Source organism: Salvelinus sp. IW2-2015, linkage group LG23 (assembly GCF_002910315.2).
Source record: "Salvelinus sp. IW2-2015 linkage group LG23, ASM291031v2, whole genome shotgun sequence".
NCBI lineage: Eukaryota > Metazoa > Chordata > Actinopteri > Salmoniformes > Salmonidae > Salvelinus > Salvelinus sp. IW2-2015.
In genome coordinates this window covers 48,659,373-48,665,673 of record NC_036863.1, presented here as the reverse complement: position 1 = coordinate 48,665,673, position 6,301 = coordinate 48,659,373, and positions in this window count along the sequence as shown.

Genomic DNA, 6,301 nt, shown 5'->3' with positions numbered 1-6,301 from the left:
AGAGTGAGTGATATTGAATTGTTCGTTTTTCAATGCCACTAAATAATCAAAACTTGAAGGAAATGTATCTTCTGCTTGGATAGTTCCATCTGTGCCACGGACTTAGTCTGGCTTTAATTTCAGTTTGTCTACAAATGAATGATTGTTATTTGTATTATTATGGATCCCCATTAGCTTACTCTCCTGGTGTCTGGTGAAAATAAGGCAGTTATACAATTTTAAAAACATAATACATTCATTACAGAATTCACAACACACTTAAGTGATGTGTACCCTCAAGCCCATACTCCACTACCCACAGATCTACAGCGCAAACCATGTGTACGTGTGTGTATAGTGCATATATCATTATTTAATGCATGGTCTGAGGCCTATGTTGTGTTTCTTTCACAGTCCCCTTCACAGTAGATTGTATTTTACCTGCTTTTTAAATCTGAATTCTACTGCTTGCACCTCTTACAAAAACAAGTAATGAGGAAGTCAATCTCTCTTCCACTTTGAGCATGAGAGATTGACATGCATGTCATTAATGTTAGCTCTCCGTGTACTTTCAAAGTCCCTCTGTGGCACCTGACCACACGACTGGTGCGACAAAACCACAGACCTGCCTTGTTGATAGTGTTGTTAAGAAGGCAGAACTGCGCTTTATTATGGATAGACTTCTCCCCATCTTAGCTACTGTTATATCAATATGTTTTGACCATAACAGTTTACATTCCAGGGTTACTCCAAGTAGTTTAGTCACCTCATCTTGATCAATTTCCACATTATTATTCATTACGAGATGTAGTTGAGGTTTAGGGTTTAGTGAATGATTTGTCCCAAATACAATGCTTTTATTTTTGGAAATAATTAGGACAAGCTTATTCCTTGCTACGCATTCCGAAACTATCTGCCAGCTCTTTGTTAAGTGTTGCAGTCATTTCAGTCAGTCTAGTAACTGACGTGTATAGTGTTGAGTCATCCGCATACATAGACACACTGGCCTTACTCAATGTCGTTATATTGGATTCACACCTCTATCTCAACCAAAAGTAAGTTCAAGAATAGGAGTAAATCAAGTCAAACTTTAAATGCAATTTAAATCTTCCAAGCAGAAGATACATCTCCTTCAAATGTTGATAATTGGCTGCGTTGACAACCAAACACAACTCAATATCACTAATATCATTACATTTGAAATCAATCAGAGCTTGAAACCCTAGGCCTTTCATCATTAATTTGCTCTGTTAAACTACCCTTGGAATGACTTTGATAGCAACAGTGGATCTATTGAATTTTTAGTGGAGTGTTCTACAGCCATTGTCATGTAAGCACATTGATAATAGTCAGTGATCAATTCTCCACTAGGAAGTGCTTCTAAGCCTACTGTTTTCTTCTGATTGTTGAAGATCTGACATTGTTTTAAAGGTACAAATTCAACAGATTTTTACATGGTTGTTTATGTTGAAATGTGGTAACCATGATGACGTAATCCTGTGGTTGAGGACATATTTGTGATGTCAAATTCCACTTCACAATACGTTGTCAAATTACATTGAAACAAAGTATTTCAACCAGTTTAGTTTGTGCCCTGTAGGTTGTTGCCACCTGTAGATAAAGATGTGATTTAAAGCTTTGTAACACATATACACACACACACACACACACACACACACACACACACACACACACACACACTGTTTACTCTGTTTCAGTATAGTTATTGTATGCATGTTATTGAGTGTATCATGACTCGGCGGCTTTTCATCTAACTTCCTGTCTGGGAATAATCAGCACTATGAAGAGAGTTTTGTTTTCCTCTTGTTTTGCAAAGAAAATAAATATAAATCTCATTGTGTGATTCACTTGTTAAGGAGAATATGATTATGAACACAGATAGGTATCTTCTCTCCTTTAACTCAGCTGTGTGACTGGGTATGAGTCCTAATCCATATAAAGTGCACTACTTTTGTAGTATTTTCTAGGGGATAGGGCATAGTTGCGGGAATTAAGGATGCCCTTTCTGACACCCACATTTTGTAGGGCAAGTCACTACTTTGATGCTTGCAGAGAATAACAGGGTGCAGAGAATGACACYGTGCCAAGGTTCTTTGCACTCTGGGACAGAGACACTGTGAAGTTGTCAACCGTGATGGAGATGTCTTGGAGCGGGCAGGCCTTCCCCGGGAGGAAGAGCAACTCCATCTTGTCGAGGTTGAGCTTGAGGTGGTGGGCCAATATAGAGTGTGCAGAACCTGAGACGACCAGTCCTGAGAGGGTGGAGAGGATGATCTGATGGTTCACGGTGTAGAAGGCTAGGAGGACGAAAAACAAAACATCCACATCAAATTAAATATTTTTCTTAATCAAATAACATGGAAAACAACCACTTTTTTTGCAGTATTAATTGACCATCCTTACAAACCAAATGTACATCACTGTATTGCAGATAGGATGGTCATCTAGGTTAGTACCTGTAGACTTTCAATCACCATGATGYAAAAAATGCYCAATACAGTAATTGAGTACTTTGAGACATCACGTGGTTTGTGATGGTGTGTTGTGTCTCAGTTGGTAGAGCATGGTGCTTGCAATGCTAAGGTTGTGGGTTCAAGTCCTGCGGGGGACCAGTGTGAAAATGTATCCAGTTACTCTAGATAAGAGCATCTAGTGAAAAGGAATGAATAAACCATTTCAATTTTCACYTAGAAATAGGTTGCATTTGCAAAGTGCTTCAAGAAACTGGAAAATGTGTACCAAGCAAGTGTTTTATATTCCACAAGTATTATCAGATTAACTGTTTTGTACAGATAATTATCAGACAAGTTATAAATACTGGTAAAAAAATTAAACGTTGTGCACTGGGCCTTTACTAGTCTTGTATAAGCGGACCGTCCCGTGACAAGCCATTGTTTACAGACGGCTTGTTGTGGAAGCTTCCGTAGCTTGGCGAAAGGGCGACCCTGGATACAAACGTGTTTTAAACGCTTATTTGACAGCGAAGAACACATCTAATCACTACAAGGCAGCTCTTAGAAATGGACTCTTATGCTCTTTTGCTAGCCCTGCTATGGCTAGAAAGGAGGATACTGCCTAGCATTTGTACTAATTTGTATTGTAAATTGAAGCCGCTGCTGTCTCAGGTAATGCGTACTACTATTACGTCTCAATGCCAACAGTATGTAGGGCGGATTGGGGTCYATTTTGACAATTTAATTTCCATTGCTATGCAGCCTTTGGTTATCAATAATAGGTTGGAAAGTAATGACCCAGRGTTTGTTGACACTCCATGTGATTTCAAAGCCTGAAAGGGTTTGAAATTCATTTGCCTAAATGTTCCCAGCCTTTTTAGTCCAAAAATMGACTACATCAAGATCTGGGCTGACCAGGCGGATCCAGATATTTGTATTTGATCAGAAACATGGTTATCTGAGAACATTGTGGATTCTGAGATTACTATTGATGGTTTTCAGGGCAGATAGAATGGGCAAAGGTGGTGGTGTTGCTATCTACACAAAAAGTTACCTTTCTGTGTCTTTTAAAGGCTTTGTCCAGTCCTAAGCAATTAGAATGTATAGCTTTARGTATTCAACTAGGTTCTAATTGTAAAGTAACTGTTCTGGGAGTCTACCACCCTCCCTRCGCTAAGAAATGTTTGTTAACTAGTCGCACTGACGAAATATCTTCCTTTTCTACTTCTGAAAAGTTGGTCATAGGTGACTTTAACCTGTCCTGGGGAACTCAAGACTTTTAAAGGATTTTTGTAATAACCTCACTCAGTTGATTACTAAACCCAAATGTCCAAATCTGAYGGATTCTACTAAATCAACAATAATTGACCTTGTCAAATACTCCAGAGAGATTTGTGGCTAGTGGTGTTTTCTCCCTTGATGTTAGTGATCACTGTCCTACTGTTTGTATTAGAGATGTTAGGACTCATAGGGGAAAACCATGTATTATTATCAGGATACATTTTAAACTATTTTGTGAAAAAGTTTTTTTTACATGACGTCTACCATTGTGATCTTAATGGTGTCTTAGCTATACCTGTAACGACGAGAGTCGGGAAGCAAGTTCAGGGAGTGAGTGATTTAATAAATAAACAATACAAACCAGGAACAAACGCACAGACATGAAACAGAAACAATAACGCCTGGGGAAGGAACCAAAGTGAGTGACATATATATAGGGAAGGTAATCAAGGAGGTGATTGAGTCCAGGTTAGTGTCATGAGGCGCTGGTGTGTGTAATGATGGTGACAGGTGTGCGGGATAATGAGCAGCCTGATGACCTAGAGGCCGGAGAGGGAGCACACATGGCAGTACCCTCTACCAGAGGCGTGGCTTCAGCCGCAGGACYTCGACCAAAGGGGCATTTCCTGGGATCAGGGAACCTGTCAATCCGGCTGAGTCTCCCGAGCATGGTGACCTAGAGCGCCAGAGAGAGAGAGCATGTGACAATACCGGAATCTGAATTGTCTCTAAGTCACTTTAAAACTGTTTTTAACAACATTGCAGATAAGCATGCCCTGTTTTAAAAAACGAAGAGGTCAAAATAGATTGAATTCTTGGTTCACACCTGAATTATCTGAGTTCATACGCAATAGAGATATTGCCTGGGCCATGGCTAGAAGTACTGACTCTGGCCGGGACTGGCAATCCTTCCAAAAATTGAGAAATCTATGTGTAAAACTTCTTTGAAAAGCGAAGTCTGATTATTATATTAACACTCTAGCTGACTGTACTGGAAATCCATATAAATTCTGTGAAACTGTGAAAACGTTAAAGTGTTCCCTTACTCTTCCCTTACAAATGAATGTAGCGTCTGACACGATTACTGACCAAGGTGATATAATTAATGAATTTAATCAACATTTTACTTCTGCAGGCTCTCRCTTTGATATAATTCAAAAACCTACTCACTGTGACAATGTACTGGATGTTGATGGGGGAATTTTACTGAATCATTTTGAAAATGTCAGACAGGGTCCTTGCTGTGATGTTGGCATTAGACATTAGACAAATCTCCAGGGGCCGACCATTTGGATCCAGGTCTGCTCAAGTCTGCAGCGTCCCTTATTGTTGGTTCAATAACTCACATCTTTATTTTAATATGTATCAGGAAATATTCCAAAAGTGTGGAAATCATTGTATGTGCTGCCCCCAACATGATTGTTGTGATCTTGATAACTATCATCCCATATCAAGGCTTTCTTGTCTAGCTAAGATTCTTGAAACCTTGGTGAATGTGCAACTTCGTTCTGTTTTTATCTGTGAACTGTATTTTGAATGTACATCAATCAGGGTTTAGACCAGGGCACAGTACTAGTACTGCAACCACATCAGTTCTAAATGATATTGTCAATGCTTTTGGATGCTAATATGCATTTTGCTGCCRTTGTTATAGATTTGTCAAAAGCTTTTGATACAGTTGATCATTCTATCTTATTGAGTAAGTTGTCTGTGTTAAGCCTTGGCACTGATGCCTGTTTGTGGTTTCAGAATGATCTTAGTGACAGAACCCAAGCTATTATGATAGACAGGGTTAAATCCACATTTCTTGAAGTACTTAAAGGGGTACCCCAGGGTTCAATTTTGGGGCCATTGTTGTTCACATGGTATATAAATTACATTGGAAATACTGTAAACACCTGTAACATTCATCTCTATGCAGATGACACAGATATTTATTTCAGTGCGATCTAGGCAACCCCAGGCCATTTGTGACTTTCCAGTGTGATTTTGACTCAATCACAAAAATCACTTACTGATGTTAAATTCGTGTTAAATGCAAATACAAAAGGCGACTATGCACACTATAGGCAATACCTTATTCGTGCAGGTGCATCCGCATCAATTGAACAAGATGAAGAAAAGAACTGCGCACACTGCTCTTGCGATAGTAACACGATATTCAAATTAAGCTGTGACGATCGGCCACCCTTCGGTACAGAGCTTTTTGGCTGATTTTAGATTTGAACAGTTGCAGCGCACCCTTTAGTAGGACCTGGCTCCACCGCACATCCGTTCTAAATTCTGAAGGGGTGGAGGCAAAGGAAAATAAATAAGTCTACAAAATATACACAAGTGTGCAATTCATAAATATTACAAAAGTGTATAAAATAGAGGCGTATTGAACACGTCTGTATAATCTCAATGAGGACATAGCGCAAGGTTCATTTAGTGCTTGGTGTACATCACTAGACAAACGTCAGAAAATCTACATAGAGACACAGATTTCATGTTTCCAATTCACTAGCAGAATCATACCAAGGCATTTCATCATTAAGTTCCTATTTGGAAACAAATGGTCTGGAGGG